The sequence below is a fragment of the Cupressus sempervirens genome, chromosome 2, assembly GCF_028749045.1.
Source record: "Cupressus sempervirens isolate cs-2001-9-10 chromosome 2, ASM2874904v1, whole genome shotgun sequence".
In the NCBI taxonomy this organism is placed as follows: domain Eukaryota; kingdom Viridiplantae; phylum Streptophyta; class Pinopsida; order Cupressales; family Cupressaceae; genus Cupressus; species Cupressus sempervirens.
In genome coordinates, this window is record NC_143119.1 from 352568184 (window position 1) to 352589845 (window position 21662).

Here is a 21662-nt window from a genome sequence, read left to right on the forward strand (position 1 = left end):
ATGATGAATCAAAAGATGTAGGTTAGACCTTATATAGATCAATGATTGGAAAGTTGCAGTATATAGTACATACAAGGCCTGATATTGCTCTTGTAGTTGGTATTGTAGCAAGATTTTCAGCAAAACCAAGAGAAAATCACATGATGACAATCAAAAGGATCATGAGATACTTGAAAGGCACTGATGATTATGGATTGTGGTACAAATTTGAAGGTAATCTGGACTTGAAAGTGTTTACTAATGCTGATTGGGTAGGAAACATTGATGACATTAAAAGCACAAGTGGAGGAGCATTCTTTCTTGGAAAGAGGTTGGTGTCTTGGACAAGTAAAAAGTAAAATTGTACATCTCAATCTACAACAGAAGCAGAGTATGTTGCAGCAGTAGTAAACTATTCTAATATTGTTTGGTTCAAGTAGTTATTGGAAGGCATGAAGGTGGAAATCAAAGAACTAGTAGTTATGTTTTGTGACAATACAAGTGCAATAAACATATCTAAAAATTCAGTGATGCATTCCAAAACCAAGCACATTGCAATAAAGTATCACTTTGTCAGAGAATTGGTATAGGATAAGGAGATCAGATTGGAATATGTCCATATAAAGGAACACATTGTTGAGATATTCACCAAGCCATTACCTAAGGATGCACTCTTGTATCTAAGAGGTGAGTTAGGGGTCATTCCCCTATTTGAAGCTCACTAAAATGAAGTTTTAGTGATGCATCAACATGAACCAAGTTGAAGATCCTTCAGTTGATGTAGCATAGTCATGGAAAAATTGCATATGAATTAGTACTCAAGGTACATTGTTACTCATTTGGTATGTATTGTCTTTGGCATGTGTTGTCAAAGAGGGAGAGTATACTATCATATCTTTTTGAAATTTGAATTTGTTTGTGGAGAGTTTACTGTTTAGAAAATAAGCTATGTAATTCCTTCACAAAGGGAGATTACAACATTAGAGAAGTTTGTGGTATAAAATTTAAGAGGGAGGAATATTTTTTCAGAAAAAGACTTGTTTTCAAATTTCATCTACTATAACATGTTGTGTTGCCATCAATGCCAAAGAGGGAGATTGTTGGATACAATTGTTCAATTGTGTGTTGTCTTTGATGTTACACAAATGTCATATCAGTTATCAGACACAGTCTACCGAGCCTAGTTGGTCAACAAAGCAAATTTCAAAGACTACTGAGCATTTTAAAAAAATACTCTATGGAAATAGTTTCTACTAAGCTCACTTAGGCGACAAAGGTTTCTATGGAAAAAGTCAGTTTCTATCAAGCTTAGAAGGTCAGCGAAGGAAAGTTAGTATTTACCCAGTTCACTCAATCTCCAAAAGATTTTGCAGAGTTCGCAGTATTTACTGAGCTTCAGTTGGTTAACACTGGAAATTATTTCTAGAGTAGTGTTTACTGAGCAGGGTCGGCCAATGAAAGATTTCATTGTTTTGGGAATTAAAGTTTAATTTTTTTATGTAATGTTTGTAGCTAATTAATGTAATGATTATTGATAATTGTAACTTGTAAATGAGCCAACTTGACAATCTCTAAGGTATAAATAAAAGGTCAAGTTGTGAATTATAAAGTATGGATGAGTGTAATGAGCGAGCATGCAAATGTGTTGATTATATGAAGAGGAATCTATAAGAAAATTTTGAAGAAGGATTAGATATCCTGGAGGAGCAATAAAGTTGTATTTGATCAAAGAGGATCTAGTGAAGTAGAACAAAGATCTGTATCAACAATTTAGTTGCATCTCATTCAGGTCAACTCATTGTTACTTTCTCACAATTGTAGTAATGATTTCCAAATCTCTTAACAAAATTAGTCTAACAACCATTTTGTAAATCCTCTAACAAGGTGGATAGTTCTATTGAATTGTTCTAAAGTCCTCTAGCAAGGCCACTCCTAGTAGGGCGATTAAATCCTTTTACAAGGTCGCACCTAACAGTGTATTTTGTAACCTTCAACAAGGTTGGCTCCTAATAGGGCTCACTTCAGAAGAGTGAAAATCAGTAGCTAGTTGCTTGATGGTTTTTTCCATATTGATTTTCCACATTAAATCTGGTGTTTCTTGTATTCATGTTATTTCTTTTATGCATGCATGTTAAATCTTTGTGAATGCTTAAAGAAAAGTAATAAGTTAACTTATAGTACATCTATTGAGTTACAACATTTTTCTATGTGGCTACCGAGTGACAACAGTAACTAGTTTTTAAGACATCTAAGAGATCCATGGATTTATTTTTGTGGTAATTGATTCACCCCCCCCTCCCCTCTTAGTTACTCCATTTATATTTCCAACAATCTGATGCTCAACTATAACTCTCCCACCTCTATTTATACTTTTCCTACACCCTTCTAGAAGGAAATCAAATATTAAATAATTAAAAGTACTAGAAGCTTCCCCCTTCCAATAATTAATGCACTCTCTAGAAAATCCTTCCTGGCAATACAATAATTAATTATGCTTCTAGAAAATTAAATTACTAGAGGCTTCCCCCTTTTCAATAATTAATAACACTCTAGAAGCTTCTCTATTGTAATATAGTAATTAATTAAATAAATTAAATATAAAGTCACCTTTTAATTTTTAATTTAATTAATGTCTTTATAGGAAATTAATTTAATTTCCTCTTATGCTCCACTTAGCCTTTGGATAATGTGAAGGCTAAGAACTCCACTTAGTTTCTAAAAAGATGGGGACACTACAGGTTCTACCTAGTTTTGATGCTAATATGCAACCACCCAAAGATTGTGAGAGAATTTCCTCCTCTCAAAACCTTCTCTCTAAAAAATCCCTTCTCCAAAAATCTCCGTCCTTGCAAAAAGAACTCTTAATCTCTAATATGGAGTTCTCTCCTAAATTCAAGGCATTGATTGTGTGATCACGCAAGAAATCTCGTTGATCAAAATCTTTTAACTCTTTATTTACCTTTTTGAATATTCATACACACTTTTTTCAAATTAAAATATCTTTATTAATTTAGTTTCTCTTTCTCTCTTTAATTAATTTTTGAAGCATTTTTTGATAACATATTTATTAACTTAAGTAATAATAATATTTAGCATTTATTTAAAAATGATCTCCTAAGTATATTATTATTAAATTAAATAAATATTATTACACTCTCAAATTAGAACTATAATTTTATTTTTAAATTAATTTCTCAATTAATTAAATATAATTAAATATTGAAATTATTTTAATAATTTCTCTTTAAATTAAATCATTAATTAATTTTTAAATTTGACTTAATTAATAGTATAATGCCTGCCCCTAGTTCACATTTTTGCTAACATTGTTGAGCTCTTTTAGGGATAGTTTTATGTTGATGGTTAGTAGCATTGTTTTGAGATTATTAGTTATTGTGCTATGGATTTAGTTTATTATGTGATGAGATCACTTAGACTTTATTTTTCATGTATGCATGATGATTATTACATTGCTTTTAGTTATTGGTGATGATTAGTTAGATGGTTTATTATCATATGTGTTTTCTTATGGATACTTACCCCATACTTGCATGTGTATGGTGTGCGTGTTTGCTTTTGTATGGCGTGTTTAATGTGGTAAGGAAAGGAGTCGTAGTCACCTGCTAGTCGGGATCTGCACGATGTACCACTTCCTGCCATTGCTTGTTTAGTTTAGTATATATTGTGCTTGTACATGCATGATTTTTATGCAAGTTGCAGGTACCAGGTATCGACTTCCCTAAATTGCTAGGATGAGCGTACCCTATCACATTATCTCAATGATAAGAGAGGGGAGATAATTCTCAAGTCCAAATCTCAACCCTTTTAAGCCATTTGTCCTAATTGAAAAATTAGGATAAGTATCTGAGTTGAGTACCCTCCGAATACGTTGGATGACGTAATTCGTGATATAAACCTTTGGTTTGATTTTGTATGTATTTTGGCTATGATGGGTTTTCATATTTTTACCTTGTGAGTTTTTGATGTATTTTCTATTAATTAAGCCTAATTAAAAGATTTAATTAATGGTTTAATTAAATGGAAAATTAATATGGTATTTTAATATTTATTTTATTTAATTAATTAGAAAATTAATTAAATAAATAATTAAATTTGAAGATAAAAGTTATAAGTTTAAATTTGGAATGTGACAATATTTATTTTAATAATAATATATTTGGAGTTCATTTTTAAATAAATGACTAAATAATAATATTATTAAAGCTAATAAATATTTTAGCAATTAAGTTTTGAAAATGAAATGTAAAAGTGGAAAATATATTAAAATTATTAAAAGATTAAAGGTTGCATGATGTGTGCACATGATTAAAATATAAATATATTTACTTTTAAATAAGTGGAATTATTAAACTTAGTGCATGAGATTTAATAAATAAATAAATTAAATTGAAAAGAGTAAATTAAATATTATATTAATGATTGTGCATTATTTTAATATTTTCTCACATAGGAGTTGGCAAATTTTTGAGAGTTGTCATGTAGACAACATAGGGGTTTGTACTCTAAGAATGCACAAGTTGTCTACACTTAGAAGTTAGCATTTTATTTGAGCACATGGTCTCTACAACCTTAAGACTTATCTAGAAGGTTGGAAAAGACCCATGCTTGGTTGTCATGCTTATCTTCTAGTTGTTTCTAGAGACACTCTAGATGCATCTTAGAGGCCTTTAAATAGAGACTCTCCTAGTGTGTTTGGACAAGCTTAATGGAAGCTGCAAACTACAAGCTTCAAGCTAAAATGGAAGCTTAAAAGCTTACATGCATTGGAGAAGCTCATATGCTCATATGTTTCTACTTGCTTCTATGTTTCTTCTAGCACTTCTAGTTACTTGGAGGATTCAGTTGGCTTGGATCTTGGAGGAATTGCGAATGATGGAGAAGGAAAGAATTTTTTATGAACTTCTGAGGCATGGCAAATTTAGCATTAGTGTCCAGGTGCACTCGTGATATTCGCATACTCTCTTTGCACTATTTCTCTTCCTGTCTTCACCGTGTTTGTTATATGTGTCTGAATACTCTCTGTGATTGAATCTACAATTTCAAATTGGAATCTAGATATTTTATTTGGTTGAGAAGAAAACAATAGAAAAAGCCTAGTTCCAAATGAGAAAGAAATTATATCTTAATCGGGTTTGAGTTCGAATTTATATTGTGAAATTAGATAGACAAGATTTAAAATTAAAATATAATTTCTAAGTTGAAAATTTGAATGGTTAGATGTAATCTTTCTATCAAATTATATTTTCAGATGCGTATGGACAAACCTATTAGATGGATGAATGGGTAAATTTAGAGAACAATTACCTTTTAGGAGAAATTCTTAATTCATCACAAACTGCCCTGTCACTGCCCTATGGATAGACCCAAACTTATTCGTTCATAACTTCTTATTGTGATCGAATTTATTCGATCGCTCTACTTAGAATTGACACAACTTGGCCCTCTCCAACATATTTCAATTTCAGCCCGATCCAATGGTTCATTAGGGAGATATAACCCTCATACTAGGACTATTTTATTCAAGGACAGATATTTCTCCATTTCCCATAACCAAGAGTTCTTTATGCTTAAACTTCATAAAAATAATATATCAAAGCATGGAATGAATTAAAGATATTATTGCAATCTTCCTTTAGTAGAATCTTATTTTTATGCATTAGTTTTATATGATTTATTAACTAATCTAATTTAATTAAGATTAGTTAATAGTAGAAGAAGTATAATTAATCTATTTATCAACCCACATAGGAGGTATTTAGTTGAGATATTAATATTGAGAATTTATTATAATTTTTTTATTAGTAAAGTAATAATTTGAACATTGATGGGATGATATATAGTTGACTCTTAATGAACGAAACTATTATCAGCTGATAATCATGTAGTTTTTGACATATCTACTAGTTAATTTAATCGTAGAATTAATTAGATTTAATTGATAATAGAGTTTTAATTGTTTTATCAAAGAAATATTAGTATTCATTGAAAGAATGACGAATGTGGTCATTATAGATTTATTAATAAGATTCCCAATATAGCTTGTTATTAAATATTAACAAGTTATTATTATTGAACTATGAATATGAATATTTGTGTACTAGATTATAGTTGACTTTTAACTTACAAAATTATAGTTAGTTATTAGTCAACTGATATTAATTAGAACGTTGCCATGGATATGTAATTATTAATTAAATTAATTAGAGTTAATTAGATTTAATTAGTAATTAAGTTATGTAATAAAGTTTTAATTTATAAGCTAATATCGATTCCTCTAGCAAAGTTGTGAAGTATGTAGATCAAAGTTGACAAGTCATACTCTCATGACTTGAATAATGACTTTAGATATTTTAATGGAGACTTAGTAATATTTAATTGAGAACTATTAGAATAATAAAAGGTCATGGATTGTGAACCTATGTTAATTGATTGATTAAATTGATCATTTTAATAAAGTTATAATCTTCTTATTCAAAGATTGATAATTAGCTCTCTTATAATTTAATGAATAATGATCCTCTGATTAAGTAGAAGTAACATTAAAGAAGAGTTAATCAATTAAAATATGGATCTTAGTTAAATAAAGAGAACAATTTGATTAAAGGTCAATGATGATTAGTTTAATGAGTAAATATTTATCCTTAAGTTATTCTTAGAATATTATTTTAATGATGGAAAGAGTAATGCTATCAGGGAACAAACGGGTTGACTTGTAAGTCAAATGATTAAATTGACACTTAAAGTATACTAGTAAACAGAAATTGAAACTCCACACATTACTTAACTATGTGATTTTAGTAAACCAAAACATGTGTTTGCATCGTGTATTCTATATGCTTCTTGTTTTGGGTTTTGGGTTAACTAGTGTTGACCAGTCTTAGGTTGTTACCAGAGGCTCGGGGGTTATGAGATGTGATGACATGTTGATTTTATTTGGTCTCAATCTTTATAAACCCAACCATGGTAATGTGATCGTATGCTCTATGAAATGTTTGTATTTACTGATTGTTATTGTTCATTAGTCTTCATGTGTGAAGCTAAGATGTATATGTATCTGAGACACTTGAGCTAATCATTTTTGAGTCATTGATCAATTATCCTTAGTTTATTTTCTAGTCGCCATGATGGGACTGCAATGTTGATTTAATTTTTGATGATGTCATGTTGTGATATGTTTGACTCAACCATTTTGGAGTCTTCGATCAATATAATTTTGAGATATTCTTGGTTGCTTGTTGAAGAACTAATGGATACTATGATTTATTTTGAGATATATTTTGGTTATTGAGAACCAATGGATACTTATGATTATCAGTGACGCCTTCAGTTGCCAATAGAGAACTGTTGTGGTCATGATTTTTTATGGATGCTTTTCAGATGCTCATGGAGATTTGATGATTCTTATCATGGAGATTTGATGATTCTTATTATGGATATTTGATGCTTTTATCATGGATATTTGATGATTCTTTTTTATGGATTATCTTTTGGATTTTCTTTACAGTCGCTTGTACAGGACTGTGGTGATTTTATGATTCCATGAGCTTAGGGTAGGTAATCTACTTGTAGTATCGAGAAGTGGCTTGCAATGGGGGTCGGGGCCCGAAGTGGCTGCCAGGGTAACTCATTGTAAGTTTGGTTAATAAGTGATAACATTTACACACTAAATGAGGATTAAATGAACCTAAAAAGATAATTGTTTTGATTCTCACCCATGCCTTGAGCGCTTGTACAGGCTAGGATGGGAGTAGTGAGAACGCATGGTTGCGATTGTGCATACCGTAGTATGCCTCATTAGTATGAGAGGATACTAGTGGCCGCATGAGATCAATATGGACCCATGGAGTTTAGCTAACTGCCAAGGTAACTTGTACATGATAAATGTGATGACACTTTTCCGCTTGTAGAGTAGGTTTTCTACAAGTCATTGTGTGCCTCTGGGAATTAGATGTCGGTTGTGTGTGATGGAACTTTTGAGTTAGTATACTTTTAAGATTCCTAGACTTATAGAGATTTATGCTTTGTGGATTGATAGCCTATTTGGGATTTGAGATTATCTCCTCAGCATGGTGGGAGTGGACCACTTAGGTTCCACGTGGTCGAGTGGTAGTGTTTTCCACTCTTATCATTTGAGATCCATTTGAGACACCTTATCTGATGCTTTCTTGGTTGGTAATGATCTTCAATATGTTTTTGGAGCATTATGATAGATGATATACCCTATGATGGATGTATTTACTGGTATGTTTCTTATATTGATGATTTGCATATGTTAGATGATGTTATCTTATGCTTTACTTTGCCTGTTAGTAGGATGTTTTAGGAGTGACATTCCTACTATGTTAATACTGATGATCTCTTCAGTGCTTTGGAATGTTATGCACGGAGGGATGGCTAGGATCCACGATGGTCTAATGATGCTATTAACGGTTGGGAGGAACCGTGCACTTAGTTATTTATGTTTGTGATGTATGGTTATCTCTTATGATGGATGTTTATATCTTTTGTGATGATGTAACATGTATGATATGTGGTTTCATTTATGTTATTGCATCATGGATTAATATTGGATGATGATGTATTTTATTTACATGGATGTTTATTCTTTTAAGCTTTTCATACCTTGTAACTTGTACAGTGGATGATTGAGCTAAACTAAAATATAATTACAAAAGGACACTTGTATATGGTTTAAGAATGTTGGATGTATCATTGTTATTTCATAAGGATGTGATGTTAGATGAATAGTTAATTTAGATGTAATTCAATGTTAAGGGATCTTTAAAGAATGTAATCTGTTAAGTATGTTATGTTTACTATTAGTTGGATGTTACTATTGCTTCCGCACATGTTATGAATGGTTTATTTTCATGTTTAAAAAAAAAAAAATTGTTTGGCAAACTTAGTGAAATTTTAGATTAATTCTTTGGATCCCTTGGCGGGGCATTACAAATAGAAAAATCACCAAAGGCCTACAAGACAAAATATGAAAACCCATCATAAATATCACATACAAGATCAAACTCAAGGGTTATAATCATGAATTTATGTCCTATGATGAATTTGAAAGGGTAATCATTTTAGAAACTTGTCCGAATTTTTTAGGACAATTGGTTTATAGGTTAGGATTTAAACTCAAGAATTTATCTCCCCTCTCTTACCATTTGAGATATTGCAATAGTGTATGCCCATCCTGGCAATTCAATGAAGTTGATACCCAGTACCTACAATCTGCATAAAATCCATGCATATACAAACACATATATTCTAAACTAAATAGGCAACGATAAGAAGTGGTGCATCGTGTAGATCTCGACTAGCAGGTGACTACAACTCCTTTCCTTAACCACATTAGAAACTTCATAAATAAAGAAAACATACACACACACCATACATATGTAGTATGGGGTAAGTATCCATAAAAAATAGGTATAAATAATCTATCTAACTAACATCATCAAATAACTGAGACCATTGTAAACAATCATCATCAAGGTATAATCATGCATACATGAAGTAACTAGTACCAAAGTCATCTCATCATATAATCAACTGAGTATGAAAACAATATTAATAATTTGGAAGAAAATGCTACTAATCATCAAGCATAAACATAAACTGGCCTAAAAGAGTTCTATAATAAAATGAGAAATTTAAGTAGGGGTAGTCACTACACTTAGCATTATAGGAGGATTATGTTGGCTCTATTGTTTTTTTGGTTCGATGGAGTGAGCCATGTATTCACTATTTGATCCTATGTACTAGGCAATTGTAGGCTAGATACCTATATATTTTGGTGAGATGGATCGTTTACTATATAGAAACCCTTTCATTTCTATTTTTGGATACCATGAAGATACCTTCCATCTTCGATTGATAATATCTTCAGACTTAGTCTTCTCTACCTAGTCATGTTCTATACTATGGAGGTTCTTCTGATCAACAGTTTGGTGGTGTTTGCAGCTTCATGCTTCAATGGTGTTCTTCATGATCATCTTTTGTTCCTATCTTAATGGACATTCCCTAGTTTGGAGGCTTCAATCCTTCATTAGTTCTTTTTAGCATTATTTTCATCTCCTTTTGGAGTTGGGTTTCTCCCATATGGTTTTCTTTGTTTCTCCTCTTTTTAGAGATTTGGTTGTGATTAGGTACCTCATCAAGATTTTTTATTGGGAGACAAATTTACTTTTAGTAGTAGTTTCTAGGTTTTTAGCTATTTGTTAAGCTTATCTTAAGAGGGGGTGTTAGAGTTATAAAGTTTTTCTTATTAATTAAATCTTATTGATTTAATTATTAAGTTACTCATTATCTCCAGTTTACTTAAGCTAAACTTTGGACATATAATAATTAATTCTTTTATTTATTATTATTATGCAATCCTAGATTTTACCTATTAGGTTTTGATCTCCTTTTATAAGGATTGATCTCTTTGTAATTTATTAATTCACTTTTAATTATAGCAATCTCATTTTTTCTCATCAAGAATATCTCACCTATGGATCTTGAAATTCCAACCTCTATAACTTTTGTTTGTCTCTTTCTGTGATAGGTGTTTGCATGTTGGTGATTCTTGGGAGCTATGGGGTTGATCTTTCATCGACTTCAATAAGAGATAAATTCATCCTATGGTGAAAACAATTTTTTGTGGTGCCTTGGATTAGTACCATGATAAAAACCTAAGAATTAGGCATCATGCATAGTTCTTCCATCATCCATCTATTCCTTCTTTCCTCTTTGATCTTGACAATATTGATTTGTCCTTGTGTATTTTCTATCTTATTCATCAACTTCCCTATTGTGTTTTCTCATTCACTAATAGACTTCATATCTAGCTTCATTCTTATTTCTCTATCCTTTCACTATCCAATCCAATTGATCCCTTGTTATTGATCACACAAAGTAAAACATGGTTTTCATAGGCCTCTTGACGTGTCTGTTGGAAATATAGGAGGAGTAATTGAGGGGAGGGGGAGGGGGGTGGGTGTGAATCAGTTACCACTAAAATTAATCCCAGATCCCTTAAATGTCAACAATAAGATTTAGACTGAGAAAATTGATTGCTACTATTACTTGATAGACATATATAAAATGTTGTAACTCGGTAAATGAAGAGTGTGAATTACATTTAACAGATCTTAAAAAATTAATAGTAATTAATCTTGCAAGCATAAGAGAAATAACATGAACACATGAGACACCAGGATTTAATGTGGAAACCCAATATGAGAAAAACCACCAATGTAACTAGTTACTATTTTTCACTCTTCTAAAGTGAGCCCTGTTAGGAGCCAACCTAGTTAAAGGTTACAAAACACACTATTAGGTGTGACCTTGTTAGAGGATTTAATCACCTTGTTAGGAGTGGCCTTGCAAGAAGTCTTAAAACAATTCAATGGAATTGCCACCTTGTTAAAGGATTTACAACTGGCTATTAAGCCAACTTTTTAAAGAGATTATAGATCACTGCTACAATGGTTAGAGAGTAACAATGAGATGGCCTAATTGTGATGCAACTAAATTGCTAATTAAAGATCCCTATTCTACTTCATACTTGATCCTTCCTCATCAAATAACACTTTTTTACTCCACAAAGATACCTGCTTATCCTTCAAGTTCGCTCTCACTCTTTCCTTCTTAATTCAATCAACACACTTGCACACACACTAGAAATCTCAAAAAAATTCAAACATCTATATACCTTACTTTTGCAAGAATATACCTTCATCACCTTTCACATCAAACTTTCCTTTTCTAGAATCTTTCAAGATATAACATTTATTGCCAAATACTTTTAGGTAACTCACATTGGGTTTGTAGCCATACCATAATTCATATGGAGTTTTATATGAGTCCTCCAATCGAACTCAATTCAAAGTATGAACTGTAGTGTTGATGGATTCCTTCCAGTATTTGATAGCAACATTCTTTTCAATCATTAGAGTCCTTGTGCAATCCATGATGTATCTATTTCTTCTTTTAGCTATCCCATTTTGCTCAGGAGTACTAGGGGCTGATACCTATCTTTTAATTCCTCTTTCGATGCAAAAGTTATTAAATTCATTGGAGATGAATTCACCACCTCTATCTTATCTTAAGCATTTCAATATTTTCCCTATTTCTTTTTCTACTCTTGTTAGATACCATTGGAATTTTTCAAATGCTTTTGACTTTTCTCTATCATATATAATAGTCATCATTCTAGAATAGTCATCAACAAAAAGAATAAATAATTTTTCTCTACTATAACTTTCTATTCCAATGGGCCCACATAGGTCAGTATGCAGAATTTCCAAGACATCTTCAGATTGATAATTTTTTCTCTTAAAACTAGTCTTTCCCATTTTGCCAATCTGACAATTTTTGCATAACCCAACATCTAGTTTCTTCAAAATAGGGATGCCTCTTACTTTTCTAAATTTTCTTATCTTGACCATATTATCAAAGTTTACATGACATAGTCTTTTGTGCCATAACTAACTTTCTTCCATTTGAGCAATAAAACATGAGCAATCACCAAGATCAAGATAAAATAGGTTACCTCTTGTTTGTTTTCTAATCCAATCAGATTCCCTTTTTCATCCAACAATATTGCCTTGTCATGCATGAATTCTACCTTGAATCCAATATTGATTAGCTATGCCACACTCAATACATTATGCTTTAGTCCTTCAACCCAATAGGCATTGTCACATACAAGTTCTTTGGTTAATGAGATTCTACCTTTTCCTTTTATGCAACAAGGTTCATTGTTTCCAAACCTTACACTACCTCCATCATAGTGTTCAAAGTGTTCAAATTTTTTTTTATCTCTAGTCATATGATGTGAACATCCACTATCTATGATCCATGTGTCATTTTTACTAATATGAGAGATAAGTGCCATCTTATCTTCTTCTTTATCAGATTCATCTTTCACAACAATGTATACTATTTCATCTTCACTGTTATCAAAATATTTAGCCATAAAACAAGTCTTCTTACCTTTTTCCTTGTATGATTTGTGTTTTTTGAATTCCTTCTTACCTTTGTACTTGTGACTATTCTTCTCATCCTCGCTTTCTCTGTTTGGGCACTTGGCAGCAATATGACCAATCTCTTCATATGAAAAGTAGATTAAAGGAACTTTACCTTTGTACTATAATGCCCTGCCAAGGGATCCAAATAATTAACCCTAAATTTCTCTAATTTTGGTAGCATTTTATTTTTAATTTTTTTTTGGAACATGAAAGTTAACCATCCACAACATAGTAGCGAAAGCAATAACAACATCCAACTGAAAGTAAACATATATACATAATAGGTTACATTCTTAAGGATCCCTTAATGTTAAATCACATCTAACATAACTATATTAATGTTTCCATCTAATACTACATCCACATAAAATAATAATGAAAAGTCCAACATTCATACATTACATTTCTGAATGCTCAATCATCCGCTGTACATGCCACATGGTATGAAAGGCTTAAAAGAATATACATGTGTGAAATAAAGGACATCATTCTATTCTAATCCATAGTGCAAATGTAGCAAGTAAATGAAACCAAATACCATACATGATACATCATCATCATAAATGATATAAACATTCATCATAACAGATAACCATAAATCACAACATAACTAATTAAGTGCATGGTTCCTCCCAACCATAAATAGCATCATTAGACCATCGTGGGCCCTAGCCATCCCTCCGTGTGTAACATCCCAAATCACCAAAGAGATCATTGGCATTAACATAGTAGGAATGTCACTCCTAAAACATACTACTTCATATGCAGAAAATAAATCTAACATGCAAAGTAAAGCATAAGATAACATCATCTAACATATTCAAATCATCAATGTAAGGATATGTGTCCACCATCATAATCCATGAATAGAATGAAGATAGATGCAAACAAAGAATGCATTAGCCACAGTTTCTCAAATGGATCTCATATGGAAAGAGTGAAAAAAAACACTACCACCCGATCGCGTGGAACCTAAATGGACCACTCCCACCGTGCTGAGGAGATAATCTCAAGTCTCAAACAGGTTATCAAAACACATAGCACAAGAACTATCTAAATCCAAGAATCCTAAAAGTATACTAACTCAAAGGTTCCAATCACAAAATGACATCTAATCCCAGAGGCACAACAAAGACATGTAGGAAACCTACTATGCAAGCGAGAAAGTGTCATCACACGGATCACGCTAGAGTTACCCTGGTAGTCTCCCAATAGACCCCGACCCCCTAGTGATCCCTATGTGGCCACTAGTATCCTCTCATACAGATGAGGCATACTACAGAATGCAAGGTCGCAACCAAACGTTCTCTCTACTCCCAACCTAGTCTGTACTAGCACTCGAGGCATGGGCGAGAAGAAAATAATTATCTCATTAGGTTCATTAAGTCAGTATTAGGTGTGAATGTTTTCACTTATTAAGACAACTTACAATGAGTTACCTTGGTAGCCTCTTAGGGCCCCAACCCCCATTGCAAGCCACTTCCCGATACTACAAGTAGATAACCTACCCTAAGCTAATGAAATCATAAATCACAAAATCACCACAGTCCTATACAAGCGACTGGAAAATATTGAAAGATAATTCATAATAAAAACATCAAATCTCCATGAGCAAAAGAAAAGCATACATAGATAATCATGACCACAATAGTTCTCTATTGGCAACTGAAGGTATCACTAATAATCACAATAGTCATTGGTTATCAACAAGCAACCAAAAAGTATCTCAAAGCAATATTGATCGAAGACTCCAAAATGGTCAAGTCAAAAACATGTCACAACATGACATCATCAAGATCAGATTAACAATTCAATTCCATCAAGTGACTAAAAGTAATCCAAGGATAACTAATCGATGACTCAAAATGGTTAAGTTAAGTGTCTTAGGTACATATAACTCAGCTTCACTCAAGAAGATTGATGAGCAATAACAATCAGTAAACACAAACATCTCATAGAGCATACCATCACATTACTATGGTTGGGTTTATAAAGAATTGAAATCAAAAACATCATCATGACATCACAATCATAACCCTTGAGCCTCTGGTAGACGTCCTATAACTGGTCAACAACTAGTCAACCCAAAAACCCCAAAACAAGAAGCATAAAGAAAACACAATGCAAGCACATGTTCTGGTTTGCTAAAATTGCATAGTTGTATTGAGTATGGAGGTCTCAGTTTTTCATTTTCAAATATATATTTCAAGTATATAAGTCTCTTTTGTTGAATCTAAGGTCAACCCATTATCTCCTCGAATAAAATGTAACAACGTTCTAGGAGACAATCATTTACTTATCTACATCATTGCACTAGTTCCCATTGACTTTTAGATAAAATCATATCAATTAAAACTCTATTACATAACTTAATTATTAATTAAATTTAATTAACTCTAATTAATTAATTTAATTAATGATTACATATCCATATCAACGACCCAACAAATATCAGTTGATTAGTAACTAACAATAATTTTGTAAGTTAAAAGTCAACTATAATCCAATACTCTAATATTCATATTAATAGTTCAATAATGACTTGTTAATATTTAATGATAGCTTATATTTGAGAATCTTATTAATGAATCTATAATGACCACATTCGTTATTCTTTTCAATGAATACTAATATTTCCTTAACAAATTTGTATTATCGATAATTATTTCAATTAAGACTCTATCGCGTAACTTAATTATTAATATCATAGCTATATTAACAACTCAATGAATATCAGTTGATTAATAATTTTTGTAAATTAAAAATCATTAAAATTTAATAATAACTTGTTAATAATAATAACGAGTTATATTAAAAATCTTATTAATAAATCGACTATAACTGATTCATCATTACTTTAAATATTCCACCTATGAACGTTGGCTAATAATTCAATTATTTATTCTCATTACTCTTAATTAGACTAAATTCTAATCAAGTAAATTGATTAATTTTAAAAACTATATTATTTATTTATGAATCTTGAATATTAAAAATTTTGTTAATATTTTGTGTATATACATTCATATATATATATATCTATATATATAATAATAATACTAATAATAATTAATATATAACAATTATTAATACACACACACACATATAATAACAAACATATAACAATTTAGAATATTTAATGTTATTAACAACTTATAAAAGCAAATTTACAAAACATAACATAATGTTAATAGTATATATATATAATCTAACATATAAATTTTAGTCAAAACAATATTAAAATTTGCTCATTTACCCCGACTGCAGACCGTACCCATGTTTGCAGTTTACTCGACCCACGACCCGTTAGTCATGCACGGAATGACAATGTTGTAGCAATTTGCTCACGCAGGCCTGCGACAGCATTGCTGTCACAGTGCCTATGACAGCAGAGCTGCTGGCTCTCAAGGACTACAAGAGGGGTGGGGTACCCGATTCCTCCCTCCCTGCCTCTCATAATAATTTTTTTTAAAATAACATTTTTGCAATAAAATGTTTTTCAATAACATTTTTTTTTTTAAAGCATGCGCTTAAACTATATCAATTTCTTTAAAACATTTTTTCCCACTGTCTCATTTTCTATAATATGCAACATTTTTATATATAAACATTTTTAAATAAATGTAATCAAATATATATATATATATATATATATATATATATATATATATATATATATATATATATATATATATATATATATATATATATATATATATATATATATATATATATATATATATATATATATATATATATATATATATATATATATATATATATATATATATAACTTTTTTTTCTATTAATGCAATATATACATAATAAATAGGAATTCTCCTATAATGATCATTCTATAAATTTACCTAATTAATCCATCTATTAGGTTTGACTATAAACTTTTAAACCCTAGCCCATAGAATTCTTAGATCTACGCATGTAGGGGTTTTCTCATACAGCAATTTAGATATCCATGAGAAAATTGCATATAACTAGAACATTCACGCATAGATCCTCAGAAAGCATTTAGAAGACATGAAGAAGACAAGAAGTGCAAAAAGAAAAATTTCATATGCAAAATTTACAAGTGTCTACTTGGACACTAATGCTAAATCACTTCTCCTCAGAAACTGCAAAGCAAGCTCCTTTCTTCTCCAATGTTCCTAGGTCCTCCAAACATGCTCTCTAAGCTTCTAGGAGTGCATGAATATAAAGAACTCTCAGGAAGCACCTAGAATGTCTCTAGAAACAACTAGAAGGTGTCGACAACTAAGCATGAGTCTTTTCCAACCTTCTAGATTAGTCACAAGGTTGTAGACACCATGTGCTTAATTTCTGTGCTAACTCATGTGTTGTTGACATATGTGCAATAAAAATGTACATTTACTCCTAGGTAGACTTATAACTTTTATTTTGATTCTTTTATTATTTCTATTATTATTATTTTTATTATTATTAGTTTTAATTTCTTTTATTTAATTCTTTTTCTCAATTGATTTTCCATTTAATTAATTATAATCTAAATATCTAAAGATCATGATATTATATTAATTTTTACCAAAATAATTAAATTATTAATTAAATCTTTTAATTTTAGACTTAATTAATAAAATATTCTTCAAAGACCACCAAGATAAAATATGAAAACCCATCACAGAACAATCCATACAAAATCAGTCTAAAGGGTTAAATCACAAATTATGTCATCCAACACATTCAGAGGGTAAAATATTTCAAATACTTGCCCTACCTCTCTAGGAAAAAAGGCTTAAGGGTTTAGGATTTCGACTTGAGAATTTATCTCCCCTCTCTTACCATTGAGATAGTGCGATAAGGTATGCTAATCCTGGCAATTTAGGGAAGTCGATACCTGATACTTGCAACCTGCATAAAATCCATGCATGTACATACTATATACATACATACATACATACATACATATATATATGCACTAGCACATTTGACTCAAATTTTCGACCAAACTTTTGACCATCTGATAATTTCGGGTCAATTTGGTCGAATTGTGATGGGTTTTGTTAAAGATGAACCTGTGTTGGTCAAAATTTTGACCAACACGGGTTCATCTTTAACCAAAAATTGAAATAAGTTATGTTTGCCGCCCTAATCTTATTGTATTGCGCCTAGAAGACCCGTGGATGCACTAAACCATTTTCTACCACTGCAATTTGTGGCTAGGAGTACGCGGCAAAAGGGTTTACCAGTGTCAGCACCAGTAGGGTTTGACATCTTGGGTTCTTTGGTGGTTGATTATAGCAGAGGAGAGCTCGTGAATGCTTCCAAGTTGATCCATTGAAAGAGATTTCAGCAAGAAGGCGATGTGAAAGGATCAAATAACAGCTGGAAACATTGAAGAGTCTCCTTCCCAACGTTACAAAGGTGAGTTGAAGTTTTATTTTATAGATTGACATTTCTTGCCTTGTTTTGAATATATTTATATGCAGCCTATAAAATGTTTTCCTTTTTTTGGAGTAGACATTTCTCATTTGCTTTGTTCCCTAACTGGAGTTTTCAAACTAGTGCTTATAACAACCTCCTAAGATATTCATAAATACCAGTAATCCAAAAGCAAGGCAAACAAATTTGATGAGTCAAAAAATAGAACACAAAATGATCAAAATCTAATCAATGGACTCCTGCAGTTCAATCCCTAACACAATCCAAATTAATTTCTTGAAGTTCAATCCACTCTTGCAATGTCCAAGCACATTTCTTTGTCAACATTAGCCAGGTTGCTCTAGGGATCAACACTCTCATTGCTTGTTATTTCAAGTTTGGCAGAGAAAAGCGAGGCAATCAAATATTACATTACATACTTGAAAGGAACATACCTCCTGATATGTGCACTTATAGCTCATTTCAGGTCATTGTAGAGCTGGCAGGCTAGAAGAAGCAGTCAGACTCTTAAACCAACTAATTCTAAATGGTCTGGCTCCAAAAAACTTTACGTATAATATCGTTATTGCTGGACACTACAAGGTTGCCTGCACAAGTGTTGCATTCAAACTATTTGATAATATGGTAAAGAGTGGTATTTTGCCTCATGTGATTACTTATACTACTCTTACAATTGGGTTATGCAAGGAAGGTAATATACAGGAGGCACATTTGCTTTTGAGGGAAATGTTTGGAGAAGGTTTGATTCGTGACAAAACTGTACACAGTGTATTGATTGATGAACATCTCAAGAATGGTAATGTAGAACAAGCTTTTAAACTATGGGCACAAATGGACAAGAAAGAAATTCCACCTGATGTTATTTCTTACACTCCTTTTATGAACGGGCTTTGCAAGATAAGCTACATAAAGAAGGCACATAAATTCCTTACGAAAATGGTAAATCGATACATTTTTCCTGACAATTTCACTTATAGCTCATTGATTGATGGACATTGGGCTAGAAAAGGAAATGATTAAAAATTGGGCTTGTGCCTAATGTCATTATTTTTAATACTCTCATTAATGGATTTTGTAAACAAGAAATGATAAGTACAACAAATCAGCTTTGTACCCTCATCCCAAGCAATGGCTTGTCCCCTAATATTTTTACCTACAATATTTTAATTAATGCTCACTGTAAGGCAGCTGATATGAAGCGAGCTTTGGAGATCATGAACATGATATCATGTAGTGGTTGTGCTTCTAATGTTATTACCTACAATACTTTGATAAATGGTCTTTGCATTACAAAAATGACTCAACTAGCTTTTAATCTCCTTGAGAGCGTTGTTTCCACAGGATTTTCTCCAGACACATTCACTTTCAATACAATTTGGGATGGGCTCTGCAAGGATTCCCTTGGTCTGGTTCTTACTTTGTTAGTAAAACTTTTTTAAATGGGTTTTGTCCCAGATATGGTGTCTTATAGTACACTGCTTAATCATTTTTGTAGCCTTGGAATGCTAAATCAGGCTATGATGTGACTAGGTAAACTTATGAAAATATTTTTTATTCACAATGCTATTACATATGAGATATTGGACAATGTTCACTTTGGTGGGAAATGATCTACCAATAATCCAAAAAATGTCACTAGAGAAGGATATCTTTTGCATTGTGTAATGTAGTCAATGAGTAATAGATCAAAGAGGCAAGAAGGCACTCAAATGCCATTTGTAAGTCTTAATGAGAATTTGGACAATGTAATAAACATAACTGATATTTATTCTAAGGCTATACAAGATAGATGATAAGGGGCATCAACATGTTTTAAAGAGTGACGATTGGGATGATTCGACTTGTAACAGGCTGATGGTAAGCTGTAGAAGTGGTCTCTTTTGCGAAGCAAAATCAGAGGTAGATGAATTCTTCAATAGTTGGTCAGCTGTAAAATAGAAAACATTAGAGCCCCATGAAACAGTTAAAATTAATGATCAAACTTGCTCTTTGCTCACAGATTGAAGATACAAATATAATCTTGAATAGATGATGAAGCATAGTGCCAAAATTATGGGTAAGTCCTATCAGTCTGTTGGTCAAAAGTTAAATTTCAGAGTCCAGAAAAAACCTTGTCTTCCTTTAAGAAAGTTCTAATTTCAGCTCCACAATTTTATGCTTATTTTAGCACACTATTCTATACAAAAATTTACGACAAAGATATACCAAATTAAATAATGTCAAAAAGTGTTAAGGTCAAGAAGAAAGTATCCCTTCTTAAACAATAGGCTGTTGGTAAATTTTTTCCTAAAACAAGAACACTGTTGTTTCCTCTGGAACCATAAGTTGAGCAATGCACAAAGGCGAGTTTAAAAAAATAATTCTTCATCTCTTCTAAATCCATTAAGGTGGATACTTGTGAAGGAATATTTATATGTTTCAGCATTACATGCATATGGGGCACTAGTGTCTCTTAGGTGATCAGATAACCTGATAATTGAAGTGAACCAATATTAAACCACATATAGTAGAACATGCTTCAGAATTATGTTAATCTATCCTTATAGCACTTGAATGCCTATGTATTCCCACGAGATCATTACAGCATGTTTATCCAGTCTTCCATGCCTTCAAAAGAAGTCTTTCCCCGCTGTTTATATCTAAATGAGCCTTTTAGACAATTTAGAAGCATTTTTCTATGTTTAGTTTATCCTCATCCTCTTTTTATTAGTATTTTTGCATTTATTTTATGCATCTTCATTAATCTCAGCACTTGTGCAAGTAGCCATTACGAATGACAAATGATTGATCTACATTTAAGTCTCTTAAATGAATTGTTAGTAAACATAAAAATTAAAACTATCCTATCAAATGAATCATAGTTTTGTCCAATTATATATTATTTCCAAGTTTAGCAACCCATAATTATTAAATGCCATGTACTCTTTTGTAGTGGTACAAGCCATCCTCATAAATCAGATATGATCTTACCTAAGCATTCAACAAAAATATGCATGATCTTCATCATTAGCTTTCTTAGGGCTCCGAACATCTACCAACCAATAAGTGAAAGTTGTCTCACAAAATATATCACCAAGGGATATAGTTGTTACCTTTGTTCTTTTGGAGATTGAGTCAAAATTGACTATTATATTTGACACTATTCATTCAAAACATTGACATGTGAAGTCACAACTAAGCTGAACTATTTCAACTTTCATAATGGTTTTCTAGCCTCTATCTAGTGTGTGT

The 21662-nt window shown here is 31.6% G+C and overlaps 1 pseudogene; it reads left to right on the top strand.

The window, feature by feature from the left end:
• Nucleotides 1-20224, top strand: part of LOC149572588 (uncharacterized) — a 52638-nt pseudogene extending 32414 nt beyond the window's left edge.
• The last annotated feature ends 1438 nt before the right edge of the window (nucleotides 20225-21662 follow it).